This window comes from Mesoplodon bidens, assembly GCF_964165515.1.
Source record: "Mesoplodon bidens genome assembly, chromosome: 19".
Lineage (NCBI taxonomy): Eukaryota > Metazoa > Chordata > Mammalia > Artiodactyla > Ziphiidae > Mesoplodon > Mesoplodon bidens.
The window spans coordinates 54,828,053-54,849,589 of NC_138179.1; the positions used below are offsets into that span (position 1 = coordinate 54,828,053).

At 42.3% G+C, this 21,537-nt stretch overlaps 1 long non-coding RNA gene across 1 annotated transcript in view; it reads left to right on the forward strand.

Moving 5' to 3' along the window:
* Positions 1-21,537, forward strand: part of LOC308607190 — a 28,656-nt gene that overhangs the window by 4,481 nt on the left and 2,638 nt on the right. Inside the window, exon 2 of the long non-coding RNA XR_014013974.1 lies at positions 19,512-19,629. This is a non-coding gene — a long non-coding RNA (uncharacterized lncRNA). The remainder of the gene's footprint in view (positions 1-19,511; positions 19,630-21,537) is intronic.

Here is a 21,537-nt window from a genome sequence, read left to right on the forward strand (position 1 = left end):
GAGGGGGGGAGGCAAAGGCGCGGAGTTGGAGGGGGGCGGTTAACAGACAAGAGGGAAGAGGATCCGAGGAACGCTTCCCAGAGAAGCCGTCAAATGAAGGCATAGACAAAAGAAGTGGGAGAAAGCAGAGTCGGGGGACTGAATGAAGCCCCGGGCTTCGGAAGTGAGCGACAAGTTGTCTTTGGGAGCTGGGAATGTGAGAGAGAAGGGCGAGCTCTGAGGAGTCTGAGGAGAGGAGGGGGCGCCCTGACTCTCGGCTGGAGGCCACAGATCCAGGCAGGGGACTTCTCCTCCGACCCCTCACCCCCACCCAGTCCCTTGCCAGGTTGCAGCCCATCTCCCGCTGGATGCAGCACCCGGGGCGACTTCCCGCGCACCCCTCCTGCAGCTCGGCCTGCCTGGGGCTCGGGCCGCCCGGGGGTCGGCACCAGGCTGAGAGCTGAGCTTCCGCCTGCCACCTTTCTTCTATTCCCTGGGCTGCAAATGGCATCTTCCCCCATTGAATGAACAGGACAGGTGAGGCCTGAGGGCACGACCTTGGCCAAGGTCAAAGGAAGAGCCTGGACGTTTCACTTCCCATCCCAGCCCTTCGGGCTTCTTTGTGTTTCGCTCCTTCAGGTAACTAGAGGACCATCCTGAGACCACAGGCTCCTCTCCTTATTTTTCTCTCAGACCCACATAGAGGTTTCAGCTTAACCTATTATCAGTGAAACCGCCCAGTCTGAGTTCTAGCCTTCCTGACTCCCAGCTGGCTGGTCCCCAGGAACTGCCCTGCTTGCCTGGCTTCATACTGGAAGCCTTCCTCCACAGCCAGAATGGGGTTGGGGACCCAGTCATAATCCAGCCCCTTCCTGCAAATGGATGGGGAGGGGGGAGGCATGTAAGGTGTGTCTCAGATATGAGTTCTAGGCCTGGCTCTGCCACTAACTTCAGCCCTCCCCACCCACCCACCCCTGGACTCAGTTTGTCCCCCTGTAAAATGGGGGAGCAGGCAGGAGGATTTACGTTCTGCCTCTGCATCCTCCACTGGTTTGCAGGTTCTGGGGAGCTTACACTGCTGAGAGAAAAAGGCATCCAAATGGTGATTTTATTCTATAGCCACTTAAATACGAATGTAGAAATATGAATATAGAAATATGACAAAATTTAAATTTGCTCCCATGAATGAGTCTATTTTTCTACATTTTTTATTGATAATGCAGCAAAGGGTGCCAGTGTTAAGTGTGTGGCTCCATGTATTTTTGCATATGTACATGTGTACCTAAATCAAGATATTTCCAGCCTCCCCTTATAAGCTTCTAGTCAATAGCCCCCAGAAGTAACCATAATTCTGTCTTCTATCACCATAGATAAGTTTGTCTGTCCTTGAACTTCATATATACGAAGTCATGATATGTATTCCTTTGTGTTTGGCTTCACTTGCTCAATATTATGTGTGTGGGACTTATCCATGTTGCTGTGTGTTATAGTAGTTCATTCTTTTTTATTGCCTTATCCCATTTAATGTCATATTCCATTGGTTGAATATATACCAATATATTTATCCATTCTTCTCCTGGTGGACATTTGGGTTGTTTCCAGTATTATAAGAAAAAAAAGAGTTGCTATGAGCATTTGTGCCCATGTTTTTTGATGGACACCTGCACTTAGAGACTCATGAGTAGAAATGCTGGGTCATAGGGTAGGGGTATGTTTATCTTTGCTAGATACTGACACTTTTCCAAAGTCGTTGACCAGTTTACACTCCTACCAGGAATGTATGAGAGATCCAGTTGCTCCATATCCCTTCCAATTCCTGGCATTATCTCTCTTGTTCATTTTAGTTATTCTGGTGGGTTTATAATGATGTTGCAATGTGTCTATGTGTGTGCATGCATTTAAAAAACTAGTAAGAACAAATAACAAAAAATTTATAGCATAAAATTTATAACACAAAACATACACCGGTCAACAGCTCCCCCTTCCCCCCGCTTCCACCATCCTACTTTCTGTTTCTATGAGTTTAACTACTTTAAATATCTCATGTACATGGACTCATACAGTATTTGTCTTTTTGTGACTGCCTTATTTTACTTAGCATAATATCCTCAAGGTTCATCGTGTTGCAGCATGCGACAGGATTTCCTTATTTTTTAAAACTTGAATAATATCCCGTTGTATGTATATACCACCTTTTCTTTATTCACTCATCTGTTGATGGACTTGTGGGTTTCTTTTACCTCTTGACTCTTGTGATTAATTCTGCAATGAAAATGGGTGTGCAAATATCTCTTTAAAATCCTGCTTTTCAATTCTTTTGTGTATATACCCAGAAATGGGATTGCTGGATAGTTCTATTTTTAATTTTTTGAGGAACCTCTCTACTGTTTTCCATAGTGGCTGCACCATTTTACATTCCCACCAACAGTGCATGGGATTTTAATTTTTCCGCATCCTCACCAACACTTGTTATTTCCCGGTTTGCTTGGTTTTGTTTTAAATCGCTTTCATCCTAATGGGTAAGAGGTGATATTTCATTGTGAGTTTAATGTGCATTTCTTTGAAGATTCGTGAGGTTGAGCACTTTTTCACATGTTTATTGGCAGTTTGCATATCCTCCTCTGTGAGAGTCTTTTTCATTAAAGAATTCAGTCCGAAATCATTAACTGCTAAGCGTTGGGAGGGATAGTGGTGACTAAGACTTAGGCAGGTCCTGCAGTCAGAGAGCTCACATTCTAGAGGGGAAGACAGAGAGGAGGCCAGAAGCCATCTTGCAAATTGTCAGGAAACAGGCCCAGGGACCCTGCAGAGGCCCCTGACCTGAGTGGGGGGCAGGAGAGGGGAGTCTTCCGTTCATTTAAAATATATTTACTCTTAACAGATACACACTACTAAATATAAAATAGATAAACAACAAGGGCCTACTGCATAGCACATGGAACTATATTCAATATCTTGTAATAACCTATAATGGAAAAGAATCTGGAAAAGAATGAGTTGAATCACTTTGCTGTATACCTGAAACTAACACAACATTGTAAATCAACTGGACTTCAGTTTTAAAAAAATAAAAATATATTTACTCTTCAACACAATTTTATGACTCAAGCATTGTGCCTTTTTTAAGTTTATGTGTGTTTCAAATATCCATCACTTTTTCCCCAAAATTATATAAATTTGGGGATTTATAATAATACAAATTATTGTTGTGTTTTTCCATACCTTTCTCTCTTGCTTTTACAAACATAAACACACAATACACACAGAATTTTTCTTTGTTTGCTTATTTGTCTCTTTTTAATGAGATAGAAATATATATTTATATATATGCGCATAACTTTACAGCCAGCTTGCTTTTAGGAGCTGGTCAAAGGGTATGGGTATTTCAATAGCTGTTACCAGACAACTTTCTTTAAAAGCTACAATAACTCTCATTTCCACCAATAGTGTTTTTATCCTTTATCGTATGTGCCAATGTGATAGAGAAAAGTTATCCCTCTTTATTTCATTTGCCTTAACTGGATATTGGAGAGGCTGTCCATCTTTTCTTACATCTATTGACGATTTAGATGTGCTCTTTGAATATTTTCTTTCTGAAAACTTTCCCCCTTTTTGTACTATTTTAGAAATTAATTTACAAAATATCCTGTGTGTTATAGCTACTAACCTTTTGTCAGTATTCTGAATTGCAAAGACTTCCCCAACTTATTTTCAATTCTGTTTATGGTATGTTTTCCATGTGTTTTAAAAATAAGATCAAAGATCTTATCTTTTTAAAATAGAAATTGGGGTGTCTGGCTTTATTTAGAAAGTTCTCCACACTCCACGAGGTGTTCATATAGACACCTGTATTAGTTTTCTATTGTTACCATACAAAACTATCACAAAGAAGTCATCTTATAATTTGTAAGTCAGAAGTCATACACACAGGTTCCACTGGGCTGAAAGCAAGGCATTGTGAGGGCTGCATTCCTTTCTGGAGGCTCTAGGGGAGAATCTGTTTCCTTGCTCATTTGAGTTGTTAGCAGAATTTAGTTTTTTGCACTGCAGGACCCTATTTCCTTGCTGGCTGTCAACAGAGGGTTGTTCCCAGCTTCTAGAGATCACCCACATTCCTTGCCTCTCTCCTTTCTCTATCTTCAAAGCCATCAGTGGCCTGTCAAGTCCTTCTATTGTTCAAATTTCTTTTCCTTCTTCTCTGGTTTGTTTCTCTGATTCAGCCAGGAAAGATGCTTCAGTTTTAAAGATCTGTGATTGGATTGGTCCTCCCTTGATAATACAGGATAATCTCCCCATCTCGAGGTCCTTAATCATATCTATGAAGTCCTTTTGCTGTGAGATAACATACTTACAGGTTCCAGGAATTAGGGTGTGGACATCTTTGTGTGCGGGGGTCACTATTCTTTCTACCACAACACCTAAATGTTATTTTTCTTTATTTTTTTAAATATACCTGAGATTTGGGACTTCCCTGGTGGTCCAGTGGTTAAGACTCTGCGCTCTCAATGGGTTTGATCCCTGGTCAGGGAACTAGATCCCACTAAAGATCCCACATGCCGCAACTAAAGATCCCACCTGCAGCAACAAAGATCCCACATGCCGCAACTAAGACCTGGCACTGCCAAATAAATAAATATATTATATATATATATATATATATATATATATATATATATATATATATATATATATATACCTGAGATGTATTTGTACATATGGTTTGAGAGTACAAGTTTGTTAACAGGTTTGTTGATCATCTTTTCATATGATTATTGGCTGTTCTGTAAATTGCCTATTTTAAACCTAAGCTCATTTTAAGCATTGGTCTTTTCATTGTCACTTAGAGAGAGCTCTTAGTTTTGGGTAAATATTAATCTTCAACCTTTTATCTATCAACCATGATGACAATGGCCTTTTGGGTTTTTTTTTAACATTCATTTTATTTATTTATTTATTTGTTTTGGGCTTCATTGAATCTTGGTTGCTGCACGCAGGCTTTCTCTAGTTGCAGCTAGCGTGGGCTACTCTTCGTTGCAGTGCGTGGGCTTCTCACTGCAGTGGCTTCTCTTGTTGCGGAGCGCGGGCTCTAGGTGCGCGGGCTTCAGTAGTTGTGGCACGCGGGTTCAGTAGCTGTGGCTCGTAGGCTCTAGAGCGCAGGCTTGGCAGCCATGGCGCACGGGCTTAGTTGCTCCGCGGCATGTGGGATCTCCTGGACCAGGGCTCGAACCCATGTCCCCTGCGTTCACAGGCGGATTCTTAAACCACTGCACCACGAGGGAAGCCCTGGCCTTTTGTTTCGTTGAACAAAAATAGACACAGTTCCTAACCTCATGAAACTTACATTCTGGGGGAACATAGATGTTAAATAAATTTATTAACACAGAAGCCAACATTTAATTACAGAGTCACGTAAAGTGCTTGAAGAAAGAAGGAACCAGGTGCTATGATAGAGAATAATGGTGGAACATAATTTGGAAGGGTGGTTCAGGGAAGTTGTCTATAAGGACATGATATTGAAACTAAGACCTGAAGGAGAGGTGAAGAGTTATTTAGGAGAACCGTAGAAGGCAAGAGTGTTCCTGGCAGAGGACAGCTAGTGCAAAGATCCTGAGGTAGTGTATTGGGCTAATTAAAGACTAATTTTGTATAATTTTGAAACTATTTCTAAAACAAGTCATTTAGTCTGGATATAGGAGACTCAGATTCACAGAATGTGGTTTTTTGCCCTTCAGTATTTTTTTTGTCAGCTTTATGGAAGTATAATTTATATGTAATAAAACTCACCATTTTAAAGTGTATAGGGACTTCCCTGGTGGCGCAGTGGTTAAGAATCCGCCTGCAAGCAGTCGGTCGCATAGCACAGGGAGATCGGCTCCTTGCTTTGAGACCACCTAGAGGGGTGGGGTAGGGAGGGTGGGAGGGAGATGCGAGAAGGAGGAGATATGGGGATATATGTGTATGTATAGCTGATTCACTTTGTTATAAAGCAGAAACTAACACACCATTGTAAAGCAATTATACTCCAATAAATATGTTAAAAAAAATATCCACACACACACAAGAAAAGAATCCGCCTGCCAATGCAGGGGACACGTGTGCCACAACTACTGAGCCTGCATTCTAGAGCCCAGGAGCCACAATTACTGAACCCTCGTCCCACAACTACTGAAGCCTGCAAGCCTAGAGCCCGTGCTCCACAACAAGAGAAGCCACTGCAATGAGAAGCCCGCGCATGCTCACTGCAACTGGAGGAAGCCCACGCGCAGCAATGAAGACCCAACACAGCCAAAAATAAATAAATAAAATAAATAAATTTATTTAAAAAATAAATAAAGTGTATAATCCAATGATTTTTAACGAATGTGTATAGCCACATAACTACTATCCTTAATCATGATACAGAACGTTTCTGTCACCACAGAAAATTTCCTGGTGTCCTTTTGCAGTCAATCTGCTCCTCACCCATCCCCAATCAATCACTGATCTGTAATCTTGTTGTCACTATTAACTTGATTTTTCTAGAATTTCATGGAAATGTAATTATTCAGAACGTAGTATTTTTGTCTGGCTTCTCTCATTTAGCATGCTAATTTTGAGATTTATTCATATTGTATGTTTCAGTGGTTTCCTTTTGTCACTGAGTGTATTTATTTTTATGTATATACCACAATTTATCTATCAATTTACTAAATGTTGGACATTGGGGTTGTTTCCAGTTTGGGGCTATTATGAATAAAGTTGCCATAAACATTAACTACAAACCTTCATGTGGACAGGTGTTTTCATTTCTCTTGGTAAAACACCTAGGAGTGGGATTGGTGGGTCATATAGTTGGTGTATATTTTGCTTGTATCCTGTGACCTTGTTAATATCTCTTTTAGCTCTAGTAGTTTTTTTTTTAGTAGATTCCTTAGGATATTCAACATAGATGATCATTTCATCTGTGAACAAAGACAGCTTTATTTATTTCCAATCTATGTGCCTCACTTATTTCTCTTGCCTATTTCACTGCATGGGACCTCTAGTACTATGCTAATGATGAGAGCACATAGCTTTGTGTTGTCCTGATGTTATGGGGAAAGCATTCATTCTTTCACTATTGGGTATAATGCCAGACGTAAGTTTTTCTTAGTTGCTCCTTATCAAGTTGAGGAATTTCCCTTCTGTTCCTAGTTTGCTGAGAGTTTCTGTCATGAATGGATGGTAAATTTCATCAAGTGGTTTTTATGTCTCTATCTTTTTTAGTTTTTTGATATAGAGAATTGAATTACATTGATTTTTCAAATGTTAAACCAACCCTGCATTCTCAGGATGAACCCCACTTGATCTTGATGTATTAGCCTTTTTATTTACTACTGCATTTGATTTGCATAAATGTTAAGGGGTTTTGTATCTAAGTTCATGGGGATTATTGATTTGTAGTTGTTTGGTTTGGTTTTCTTTTTTTTTTTTTCTCTCATTTTGATATCACGGCAATGCTGACCTCACAAAATAAGTTGGGAAGGATTGCCTCGTATTTTCTGGAAGAGTTTGTGTAGAATTGATATTCTTTCCTAAATGTTTGGTAGAATTCACCACTGAGCCCATTTAGGCCCGTAGTTTTCTTCGTGGGAAGATTTTTTTTTTTTTACCTCAAGTTCTATTTCTTTATGAACATGGGACTATTCAGGTTGTGTATTTCTTCTTGAGTAAGCTTTGAAAGTTTGTGTCTTTCAAGGAATTTATTCATGTCTACGTTGTTGAATGTACTGGCATAAAGTTGTTCCTAATATTCCCTAATATTCTTGTAACGTCTATAGGCTCTGTAGGGATGTACCCTCATCCATTCCTGATCATGGTCATTTGCATCATCTCAGTTGTTTTTTTTTCCTGATCGGTCTGCCTAGACATTGATCAGTTTCATTGCTCTTTTAAGAAAGTGTTTGGTTTCATTGATTTTTCTCTATTGTTTATACATTTTCTATTTCACTGATTTCCACTCTTTATTATTTCCTTCCTTCTGCTTACTATGGGTTTGATTTGATCCTTTATTTTTTCTAATTTCTAAAGTACAAGCTTAGAGGATTACTGTTAGACCTTTCTTCTTTTCTAATAAAAGTATTTAATGCTATAATTTCCCTCTAAGCACTGCCTTAGCTGTATCCACCCATTGTGATAAATTGTATTATTCAATTTCATTCAGCTCAAAATATTTTCTCATTTCCCTTATGATTTCTCATAGGATCTGTGGGTTATTTAGAAGTGTGTTGCTTAGGGAATTCTCTGGTGGTCCACTGGTTAGGACTCCACTCTTTCACTGCTGAGGGTGCAGGTTCGATCCCTGGTCAGGCAACTAAGTTCCCACAAGCTGCACAGTGCGGCCAAAATAATAATAAAAAGCTTTAAAAAAAAAAAAAAGAAGAAGTGTGGTGCTTAATTTTCAGAAATTTTGGTGATTTATCGGCTCTGTTTTTATTGATTTTTGGTTTAATTCTGTTTTGGAGAGAACACGCTCTGTACATTTTAATCCTTCTAAATTTATTGGGAATTATTTTATTGGCCAGATTATGAGCCAGTAATCATACGGAAAGATGATCAAGCCCTTATCACACCTGGATTATAATTCACCCTTAATGTTTCATAACTAAAATGTGTCACTTCATTTAATTAAATTTGAATTCGTTTAAGTAGGCCATTATGGTGCTCTAGGAGCCTACAGCCTGAAGCCAGTCATGGAGGTGCAAGTTCTAGGGAATGCCTTGTTCAAGAGTGCAGTATTATGTATCTTTAGAAGTGAAATGAGTGCCTTGGTCATTCTCAATGTTAGGAACTCTGAAGGGGATGAAGAGTGTCTTGGTGAGGCCTTGTATTGTGGCTCTAGTACGTGCAGAGGCATGTCTGACCTTGATTTATGTGTTTGGGCATTTGTGAAGCAAGAACATTCCCAGAGTTCTTTATCCCAGAGGGGGTGACCTTGGAATAAGGAGCTGTTGTTGCTGCCTGCCATTGGTTGGACCAAATGGCTAGACCATTGACTATGGCCTAAAAGTCTGAAAAAATGTGCAGAAGGAACCAGCTGTTGGTCGAGACATCCTTTATTGCTAAGATGACTGCTGACATTTGGCAAATTGTGTAGACCCTCAGGTCCTGTCCTTTATCAGAGATGTCTGTTAAGGAATGGAAGGCACAGAGAGAAAGCAAACCTCATCAGATGTGACGGTGGAGCTATCATCCTTAAAGCTTATGAACTCCCTTTACTGTTCACTCAGCTGATCCCGAGGGGCTCCCCAAGTGGCCAAGGGATCCGGGAGTGGGATGACCTCCCCCAGCACTGTGGCATTTGGCCAGGGACTGAGAACGGGGAGGCCACCCCCTCCTTCAGGAGTGATATGCTACGGGACCAGGTCTGGCTGTGTCCTCTAGATACCATTTCCATTAGCAAGGAGACATCAGCAACCATGCCAAGCTTGTGGGTGATTTGTTATGCAGCAATAGGTCGTTAGAACCAATAAGGGCCAACACTTATTAAGTACTAACAACCGCACCATCCTGACTCTTTTATGGCTATGATTTTTTTTTTCTGTTTTTAGATTCACTTTGCTTCTGTGACCCAGGAAAAGGTCAGACATTCTCTGGTTAGAGCTTTCATTGTTTTTTTTTTTTTTTTTGGCTGAGCTCCACAGCTTGTGGGATATGGGATCTTAGTTCCCCAACCACAGATTGAACCCGGGCCCTCGGCAATGAGATCGCCGAGTCCTAACCACTGGATCACCAGGGAAGTCCCCCCTGGTTAGATCTTAGAGTGGTGAAGAGCAGGGTCTTTGGAGACACGCAGACCAAAGCTTGACTCATGGCTCTGCCTGCACTAACTGTGTAACCTTAGGCACATTAATCTTTTCTTAACTTGAAAACTCAGCTCATAAGTCTTTGAGACAATCACATAAGATAATATATGCAAGCAGTTTAACACAGTGCCTGTCATGCAGTGAGACTTCAGCTAACTGTTAATGATCATTTTTACTACCTGATTTGCATCTCAGCTATTTACTCTCTGTGGACTAACCTGCACCTCAATTTCTTCAACTGCTATGTGAGGATAATAACAATAAGCATCTCAGAGTTGTTTTGAGACCTAGCCCAGTGTCTCACACGGAAACACATTTATCCTCAGTATAACAGATCAGGCACAAACACCAAGGACACACCTCCAAACTCATTGTCATGGGACCTCTGACACTCTGGAGCTCAAACATCTCTGTAATGTAGCAGCTCCTAGAATACAGCTCAACACACATTCTTGTCTACCCAACTCATCAGCATCCCAGACACCATGTCTGTGATCTCAGCCCTGGCTGCTGAGGGGGTATTTCTTTTGCATAACATAGTGGTTGAAAGCCTGCTGTCCTGGAGTCAGACTGTCCTGTGTTAAAATCCCAGGTCTTTCTCTTATTAGCTGTGTGAACTGAGACAAGTTACTTAACTTCTCCAAAACTCAAATACAAATTGGGACTAGTTAATGTCTATCATCTTTCAATGTAACTCCAACCTCTGAAGTTTAGAGAAAAAAACATGATTGGATAAGCACATTCGATTTTTTTTTTTTTTTTTGCGGTACGCGGGCCTCTCGCTGCTGTGGCCTCTCCCGTTGCGGAGCACAGGCTCCGGACGCTCAGGCTCAGTGGCCATGGCTCACGGGCCCAGCTGCTCTGCGGCATGTGGGATCTTCCTGGACTGGGGCACAAACCCGTGTCCCCTGCATCAGCAGGCGGGCTCTCAACCACTGTGCCACCAGGGAAGCCCACACATTAGATTTTTAAAATAAACTTACTGTTTTTAATCACAGGTTCTGTCACAAAAAGAGGAAACCTCAATTCTTTAGCTCCAAAAAAAGGAAGAGGGGTGGCTATAGCATGAGGAATTTAATTTAGACCTGAGATGAACTTCTGGGCAGCGTGGGTTGCTCCAAGAAAACTAATGGCTAAGAGGAGGGAAGAGAAATGGAAGTCACATTATTGGGGCCTTAAAACAGAAGGCAGCTTCACCTGGATGAAATGGTTTGACTGTAGTCCTGGGCAGACAGGAAGATAGATAGATCAGCGGTTTTCAAATGTTTTTGATCAACCCTCTCTATATATTCTCATATACATATAAATATATATTATGTGTTGATATATTATGTGTGTATGTGTGTATATGGAGAGAGAGAGAGAGAATATGTGCTGGGTTGCTGTGCAGTCTAGTGTTTTCCTGATCTATTATCGTATTTCAATTTTTAAAGTGCTGCTCACAACCCACTAAATTTTTTACACAACGCATCAGTGAGTCATGACCCGCAGTTTGAAAACCCTAGTCTTGATTATTCCTTTCTATACCTTTTAATATGAGTCCAAGAGAGGCTCATTCTCATTCCATACTTGACATTTCAACATAAATCTTCTGGATTTACATAAGTTACAATTCTCCCAAGTAAACAGGAGAAATTTGACTAGAATTATCTTCGGATTGCCTGGGGTTATTGCTTCTCTTTGACAGTAAATCAAACAATTAAGCCTGGTTATGAGGTCTCACCGCTCGGATCGAATTCTGGCTCTGCCTCTACCTGGCTGTCTCACCTGCCTTGGTTTAGTATTATTTCTGTATGAAATAATAATAGTAGTAGTAGTAGTAGAAGTAGTACTAGTACTAGTACTAGTGCTACTAGTAGTAGCAGTAGTATCTGCCTCTTGGGTAACCAGGTGAGACCATTAACACAGGCTTGGGACATAGTAAGTGCCCCAAAATATTGACAACTATGTTATTTATTATTATTTTTAATGAGTAGCCTTGGAGTTAATTTATTTTATTTATTTATATTTTTTTACATCTTTATTGGAGTATAATTGCTTTACAATGGTGTGTTAGTTTCTGCTTTATAACAAAGTGAATCAGTTATACATATACATATGTTCCCATATCTCTTCCCTCTTGCATCTCCCTCCCTCCCACCCTCCCTATCCCACCCCTCTAGGTGGTCACAAAGCACCGAGCTGATCTCCCTGTGCTCTGCGGCTGCTTCCCACTAGCTATCTATTTTACATTTGGTAGTGTATATATGTCCAAGCCACTCTCTCACTTTGTCACAGCTTACCCTTCCCCCTCCCCATATCCTCAAGTCCATTCTCTGGTAGGTCTGTGTCTTTATTCCTGTCTTGCCCCTAGGTTCTTCATGACCTTTTTTTTTCCCCTTAAATTCCATATATATGTGTTAGCATATGGTATTTGTCTTTCTCTTTCTGACTTACTTCACTCTGTATGACAGACTCTAGGTCCATCCACCTCACTACAAATAACTCAATTTCATTTCTTCTTATGGCTGAGTAATATTCCATTGTATGTATGTGCCACATCTTCCTTATCCATTCATCCGATGATGGACACTTAGGTTGCTTCCATGTCCTGGCTATTGTAAATAGAGCTGCAATGAACATTTTGGTACATGACCCTTTTTTTTTTTTTTTTAAAGTTTATTTATTTATTTTTTTAATTAGTTTCTGCTTTATAACAAAGTGAATCAGTCATACATATACATCTGTTCCCACATCCCTTCCCTCATGCATCTCCCTCCCTCCCACCCTCCCCATCCCACCCCTCCAGGCGGTCACAAAGCACCGAGCTGACCTCCCTGTGCTCTGCGGCTGCTTCCCACTATCTATCTACCTTACGTTTGGTAGTGTATACACGTCCATGCCTCTCTTTCGCCTTGTCACAGCCCACCCTTCCCCCTCCCCATATCCTCAAGTCCATTCTCAAGTAGGTCTGCGTCTTCATTCCCGTTTTGCCCCTAGGTTCTTCATGACATTTTTTTTTTTAATTCCGTATATATGTGTTAGCATACGGTATTTGTCTTTCTCTTTCTGACTAACTTCACTCTGTATGACAGACTCTAGGTCTATCCACCTCATTACAAATAGCTCAGTTTCGTTTCTTTTTATGGCTGAGTAATATTCCATTGTATATATGTGCCACATCTTCTTTATCCATTCATCCGATGATGGACACTTAGGTTGTTTCCAGCTCCGGGCTATTGTGAATAGAGCTGCAATGAACATTTTGGTACATGACTCTTTTTGAATTATGGTTTTCTCAGGGTACATGCCCAGTAGTGGGATTGCTGGGTCATATGGTAGTTCTATTTGTAGTTTTTTAAGCAACCTCCATACTGTTTTCCATAGTGGCTGTACCAATTCACATTCCCACCAGCAGTGCAAGAGTGTTCCCTTTTCTCCACACCCTCTCCAGCATTGATTGTTTCTAGATTTTTTGATGATGGCCATTCTGACCGGTGTGAGATGATATCTCATGGTAGTTTTGATTTGCATTTCTCTAATGATTAGTGATGTTGAGCATTCTTTCGTGTGTTTGTTGGCCGTCTGTATCTCTTTGGAGAAATGTCTATTTAGGACTTCTGCCCATTTTTGGATTGGGTTGTTTGTTTTTTTGTTATTGAGCTGCATGAGATGCTTGTAAATTTGGAGATTAATCCTTTGTCAGCGGCTTCATTTGCAAGTATTTTCTCCCACTCTGAGGGTTGTCTTTTGGTCTTGTTCATGGTTTCCTTTGCTGCGCATATTTATTATTTTTAAACTGCCAGTGTTGTTATCTTGCAGCGGAGACCTGAAAGGAGCTTAGCCATAAGCAACACTAAACTAAGCAAAGAAACTCTTGGTGGTAAATTGGGATCTCTGGAAAGTTTCCCATTGGACCTGACTTAACCTGGACAGACACTAGAGGGTGCTCCACGCTCAGCAAGCCATGTCTTTCCAGGCCCAGAGGCCTCTGCCAGTGACGGCTTGCCTTGAAACTTTCCCTTGGAATCTGGTGATTTTCGGTGGAGAAGTAGTTGCTGCATTGTTTCCAAAACAAAGGACTTTGGAGGAATTAGGAGGGACAGCAATCGGTTGTATCAAGGAGAAATTTAGCTCCCTCTAACTTTTACCAATTGGCTTTTAAGCTGGACTGTGACCTTCTGGAGGACTGGGGCAGCATCTTACTCATCCACGAGCCCCAGAGTCTAACACACATAGTGTCTGGAATATTGTTATCACTTTGTAAATATTTGTGAAAAGGGACCACCCAGCGGGAGCATCTGACACCTAAATAGTTATAATTACAAATTGGCAAGTGCTGGCATATATGACCATTGAGCATTATGAAAGCTCCCAGAAGGCTGGGGTTGGGAAAAGTGAGCCAGAATGACTTCCTTAAATTCAGGGGTCCTGGTCCTCTCTAGAATACAAAGAAAAGATATTTTCTTCCACACTTGGCTTTGGATATTCAAAAACAGCTTTGTCCTCCATTTCCTTAACGTCCTTCACGTGGAGTGATTTCCAGGTGTTTTACCAAGTTGATCACTCCCTGCAGAACTGTAGGAAGGCAAATAATAGTTTAGGGTCTACTGGGTTCAATAACCTCCTGCTATTCTATGACATCATTTAATTATATCTGTATCTCCTTTAATTTTCACAACAACCCTATGAGACTAAAGTTATTATCCACTTTCTACAGATTAGGTTATGGCAAAATTTCATAACTAGCGCAAGGTCGCACCATTAGGGAGTGGCAGGTCCAGTATGTGAACCCTGATAATCTAGCTTCAAAAGATACTTCTTTAGGGAATTCCCTGGTGGTCCAGTGGTTAAGACTCGGTGCTTTCACTGCTTTGGGCCTGGGTTCAATCCCTGGTCGGGGAACTAAGATCCCGCAAACCGCGCGGTGTGTCAAAAAAAGAAAAACAAAAAAAGATGCTTCTTTACGTTGTAAAGCAACTATATGTCAGTAGAAATTTTTTTAAAGGTGCCTCTTCAAAATTTCACTTAAAAGAATAACAACAACAGCTAACAGTATAGAGGGTGCCACATACTCTTCCAAGTGGTTTACATTTATTAACTCATTTAAGGGATTTAGTCATCACACATATTCAGCTGTCATCCATTTTATTAGTACAAAAATCTTAATGCAGAAAAGTAAAGAGAATAATATAATAAACAGCTGCGCACTTAGCACCTGGAATGAAAAAAGTTAATATTAAAGCTAATATTGTCTAGCCAAAATAATCTTGAAAAATAATGAAGTTGGAGGACTCACCCTTCCCAATTTCAAAAGCTACAGTAATCAAGGCTCTGAGGTACTGGCATAAGTAGAGATGTAGAGATCAATGAAATAGAATTGGTAGTCCAGAAAAAAATCCATGTATCTGTGGTCAAGGTGTCAAGACCATCCAATGGGGAAATATTCTTTTTTCCAACAACAGTGCTGGCACAAGTGGATATCCACATGCAGAAGAATGAATTTGGATCCCCCAATTCCCCATTCATTCTACAAAAATTAACTCAAAATGGGTCAAAGACCTAAGTATAAGAGCTAAACTATAAAACTCTTAGAAGGAGCCACAGGTGTAACATTTTTTTTATTAGGCAATGGTTTCTTAGATATGACACCAAAAGCACAAGAAGAAAAAAATAAATAAATTGGGCTTAATCAAAAGTAAAAACTTTTGTGGGTCAAAGCACTGTCAAGAAAGTTAAAAGACTAACCACAGAATGGAAGAAAATATTTGCAAATCATAGCTCTGATAAGGGCCTTGTATCCAAAATATATGAAGAGCTCTTACAATCTAACAGTAAAAAGACAAATAACCTAATTTAAAATTGGGCAAATGATTGGAAGAGACATTTCTCCATAGAAGATATACAAATGGCCAATAAACATATGAAAACACACTATCATTAGTCATTAGGGAAATGCAAATCAAACCCACAATGAGATATCACTTCAAACTCAGAAGCATGGCTATAATCAAAAAGGCAATAACAGGGCCTCCCTGGTGGCGCAGTGGTTGAGAGTCCGCCTGCCGATGCAGGGGATACGGGTTCGTGCCCCGGTCTGGGAGGATCCCATATGCCGCGGAGCGGCTGGGCCCGTGAGCCATGGCCGCTGGGCCTGCGCATCCGGAGCCTGTGCTCCGCAACGGGAGAGGCCACAACAGTGAGAGGCCCGCATACCGCAAAAAAAAAAAAAAAAAAAAAAAAAAAAAAAAGGCAATAACAGGGCTTCCCTGGTGGCGCAGTGGTTGAGAGTCCGCCTGCCAATGCAGGGGACACGGGTTCGTGCCCCGGTCCGGGAAGATCCCACATGCCACGGAGCAGCTGGGCCCGTGAGCCATGGCCGCTGAGCCTGCGCGTCCGGAGCCGCAACGGGAGAGGCCACAACAGTGAGAGGCCCGCGTACAGCAAAAAGAAAAAAAAAAAAAAAGGCAATAACAGGTGTTAGCAAGAATGTAGAGAAATAGGAACCCTCATATATCGCTGGTGGGAGCATAAAATGGCAGAACTACTGTGGAAAACAGTTTGGCATGTTCTCAAATTGGTACTATAAGACTCAGGAATTCCACTCCTAGGTATATGCCCCAGAGAATTGAAAACATAAGATTTATATAAAAACTTGTACATGAATGTTCATAGCAGCATTATTCATAATAGCCAGAAAGTGGGAACAACTCAAATGTCTATCAACTGACGGAATGGATAAACAAAATGTGGACTATCATGCGATGGGATATAAGTCTACCATAAAAAGGAGTAAAGTGCATATACATACTACCACATGGATGACCCTTGAAAGAAGCGAAAGAATGCTAAGTCAAAGAAGCCAGGCACCACATATTGTGTGATTTTATTTATATTAAAGGACCAGATAGGCAAATCCATTGAGATTTGTGGTTTCTAGGGGCTAAGGAGAAGTGGCAAGGGGGAGTGACCGCTAATGAGCGCAGGATTTCTTTGGGGGGATGATGAAAACGTTTTGAAATTAGATAGTGGTGATGATTGAACAACCTTGTGAATATAGTAAAAAAACCACTGAATTTTACACTTTAAAATGGTGAATTTTATGTTATGTGAATTATATCTGAATAAGAAAAAGAGAGAGAAGTTTATATTCTCATCTCTAGTTCGGTGGTTCTCAAACATTCTGGTCTCAAAACCCCTCCATATTCTTAACAATTATTGAGGGTCCCAAAGAGCTTTTGTTTATGGTTTTTTTTTTCAGTTTTGTTTATGTGTTTGTGTTAAATACACATTGACATTCACCATGTTATAAATTAAAACAGAAAAAATTTTTAATATTTGTTAGTTCATTCAAAATAGCATTAATACACCATATGCATGTAACAAGAGTAACAGTTTATGAAAAATAACTATATTTTCCAAATAAAAAAATAACAAGAAGAGTGGCATCGTTTTTGCATTTTGGCAAATCTCTTTAATGTCTAGAATAACAGAAGCCAGGCAGATTCTCCTATCTGCTTCTACGTTTCATCTGTTTTGATATGTTGTTTGGGTTGAAAGATATGAAAAAAATCTGATTTTACACAGATATGTAGTTGGGAAAGGGAGGAGTATTTTGTAGCCTTTTCAAATTATTGTAGATATTTTTCTTAGATACCACACCCAAACTGGTCAAGTGGGTTTCTTGGAGGTTAGTTGCAATGTGGAATCTGAAATCATATCAAAGAACTTTTCATTCTGTTACATTAAAATCCATTGGTCTATAAGGGACTTTAAATTGATCTTTTACCCATGCATGATTTTGGAGCATTGTGCGTTGGTCATTTGGAAAATATTTGTTTCACTGAGTTATGAAGCTCTTCCACATGTTGACACATTTCATGATTCAATACCAAAATCTCACATTCATTGATATCAACACCAAACTCATCAGAAAAGTCTTTAGGTTTGGGGAAGCTGCAAGCCCTCAGTGGAAGATTTAAGTTTTCCAAAATTCCAATGTTTGTTTTAAAACTTGAATCTCATAATTATCGATGAAAGCTCTCAGTTGTTTTCCCTGGGAGGGAAAGCTCACTTTGTTTTCAGAAAATGTCTACCAATACCCAGGTCTGAATTAGCATAGATTTTTTTTCTGTCCGTCACTCTTTCAAGGAGAAGTGATGTTCCATAAAAAAAAGCAGCTAGTGGGGTTCCCTGGTGGCACAGTGGTTAAGAATCCACCTGCCAATGCAGGGGACACAGGTTCGAGCCCTGGTCCGGGAAGATCCCACATGCAGCAGAGCAACTAAGCCAGTGCGCCACAACTACTGAGCCCACGCACCACAACTACTGGAGCCCATGCGCCACAACTACTGAAGCCTGCGCGCCTAGAGCCCGTGCTCTGCCACAAGAGAAGCCACGGCAATGAGAAGCCAGCGCACCGCAATGAAGAGTAGCCCTCACTCGCAGCAACTAGAGAAAGCCCGCGTGCAGCAACAAAGACCCAATGCAGCCAAAAATAAATAAATTAAATAAATATTTTTTTTAAAAAGCAGCTAGTTTAGCTCACCACTCAAACAAGTGCCTTTCCTCAACACAACCACTGTCCTTCTATGTGAAGAAGTTATGACTTCTTATTTAATGTACTCAGGGATTGAGTTTTAATAAAACTAATCATTTTTATTCTTTTTTTAATTTTTTTTGGCTGTGCCGTGCAGCATGCAGGATCTTAGTTCCCCAACCAGGGATTGAACCCGCGCCCCCTGTAGTGGAAGCGTGGAGTCTTAACCACTGGACCACCAAGAAAGTCCCATCAAGCACATTCTTAAGTGAAACTGGCTTTTGTTTTGTCTTGTTCTTTCATGCATGGTGGTGAAGAACGCAATGACTTCCAGTATAATATAGTGCCGTGGCAGCTTTGCCATCATTGTAAATGCTATCAATGTCGTTATGGGGAAAAGACAAACTATGACTCAGTGTTTGACTTTGTGGGCCCCCTGGAAAAGTCTAGAGTCTCCTAGGAGTCTGTGGACCAGACTTTGAGAACCACTGCTCTTGTTCGTTCATTTGTTCATTTTAATGGAACACTTGGTGTGTGCTAGGTCCTAGGGCCACAGCGGGCCACAAGACAAGGCCTTGCATTCTCAGGGGGAGACACATAAGTAAACAAGAAATTTTCTGATGGTGGTGCCACAAACTTGAAAGAATATCACTGAGGAAGGGGACAATACTAGGGTGAAGGAACACCTCTTTAAGGTGACATTTGAATGGTGACCTAATTGGACATGAGAAGGAGAGTCTGATGGTATCCTTGTCAAAATGCAGTGCTCAAGGTGCAAAAGATGTACAGCTCTCTTTGCTCTATACCATAGAGCAAAGCCATCTCCCCTCTGGGTCTGACGTCACACTTTTTAAAGAAAGCATCCCACCCAAGACACTGGGTTGGAAAGGATCAGAAACCTGTGCTCTGACCCCATCTTTTTATCAAGCTATTCTCTTCACCTCTCTGAGCTTTAAATTCCAAGCCCTTATCTGAAAGTAGTATGGTAGTAACTCCCTAGCCCACCTTATAGTCAGAGTGGAGTTTAGATGACCTAAAGATGCACTGGGAAGTTTTTTATCCATTGTAAATGTGAGCGTTGCTCCTCAGTCGGGCTCAGCTACCTTCATCTGCAGGCAACGGGGCTGCAGGCTCTCACCCTGAGCACAGGTCAGCTCAGTCAGCTCTTCCCCCGCCCTCCCTTTTCACAGGAATCTTAGCTGAGTCGTATCTCTTCTATTCCAAATGGGGATTCTTGATTCAGAGAGGATGCGATAAAGGACCTGACACCAACCCTAATTTTTGAAAATATCTAGCTCCTTTCTACAGGTAATCTTAGCTTGTTGAAATTTTTAAAAATCTTGCCTGCTAAATCAATAGATTTGAAGTGCTAACAAGCCTGTCTTCTTTGTTTTTATTCAAGTCATAGAATAAAATGCCAATCCCTGCACAGGACACTTGAGACCCTCCTCCCCCCACCCCCCAAACACACACCTCGCCCTCCGGATTGCTACTGAGCTCGTTCTCTGTTGTTTTACCAACTCCACATAATTATGTGGCCATATGTCAGATCTCCAGCTGGTTCGCTGGCTGTGTCCGATGTTTGGCTGCCTTGCAGACGACGTCTCCTGAAGATTTCTCCCCCAAGTGCTTCTCTTATATTAAGAAATGCACGTGATTATATTGAGATGTTGTTTACCTCGGCTCTTAGCGTGTTTAACTCACTTCATTTTGCAGAGAGCAAACGGAGGTGTGGAGCCACGTTGGGACTAAAAGCTGAGAATACTGAAACTTTGAACACACTGTTTAGTAGTTCTGGCCTAGGAAACTGGAGAGATGGTAGGCGGGGGATGGGATGAAATGGGGAGGAGCCCAAGCCCCACACCTGGCGAGCTGCAGGCCTGAAGAGCCCTTAGTGCGCTCCCTCGGCAGGATTAACCCCTCCCAACCCGCGTCCGGGGCGCACGGGGGATGCCAGGAGGGGGACAAGAGGCGGCTGCCACTACAGTGTCTCCTCAGCCGGAGAGCAAGTGGCTTTTGGTCCACAGTTGGTTAAGATGCCCCCACACGAGGCTCAGGCTCATCCCTAGGGACGTCCCCCGCCCAGGTGGCCAGCATCCTAAGAAGGGTGCGGCGGGCGGCCCCCCAAACCCCTAAACAGAATGGGGGGCTGCGCGGCAAAGAGAGACCCCGGAGATGCCCGGGGTGGGGACCCAAGGCAGGAAAAATCCTGAGCTCTGACCCCTTCTGGTCAAAAGCTGAGGGAGCGAGGGGGGCATGCGACGTCACCCTAGGAGGCCCAGGCCGGCACAGAGGTCCCGAGGTGCCGCCGCTTCTCCGGCTCTCAGCTTCGTTCCGAGAAAGGGGGCATGGTCCCCAGGGCTCCTGCCTGTGCGGTGAGCGCCCTCGGCGTGGTTCCAACCGTGGGCAGCCCGCAGGCTCCGGGAGCTGAGCGGCTGGCCTCCGCCCCTCGGGCGGCCGGCAGGGGGCAGTGTTTGGCCGCAGGTGAGCCGACCCAGCCAGACTCTGAACGTGGTTCCTCCGGTTGGGTCTTGCTGCTACCAGTGTGTCTGGACTTGTTCACTGACCATTATCTGGGTTCTTGCCTGCCCAGACCCCACATCTCTCCTGGTTCTCCCTGGCTGCCCCTCCCAAGTAACTGATGCCTGCACCCCTCCATAAACGTACGTCACTCCCCCCATGGATACTTCTTCTTGGCCTCATGCCAGACAGTGGTGCCAAATTAGAAAGAGGAGGTGAAGGGACCTTCAAGATGGCGGAAGAGTAAGACATGGAGATCACCTTCCTCAGCACAAATATATCAAAAATACATCTACATGTAGAACAACTCCCACAGAACACCCACTGAACACTGGCAGAAGACCTCAGACCTCCCAAAAGGCAAGAAACTCCCCACGTACCTGGGTAGGGCAAAAGAAAAAAGGAACAACAGAGACAAAAGAATAGGGACGGGACCTGCACCTCGGGGAGGGAGCTGTGACGGAGGAAAGGTTTCCACACACTAGAAGCCCCTTCACTGACGGAGACAAGGGTGGCAGAGGGGGAAGCTTCAGAGCCATGGAGGAGAGCACAGCAACAGGGGTGCGGAGGGCAAAGCGGAGAGACTCCCGCACAGAGGATCGGTGCCAACCAGCACTCACCAGCCTGAGAGGCTTGTCTGCTCACCTGCTGGCCGGGATGGGTGGGGTCTGGGAGCTGAGGCTTGGACTTCAGAGG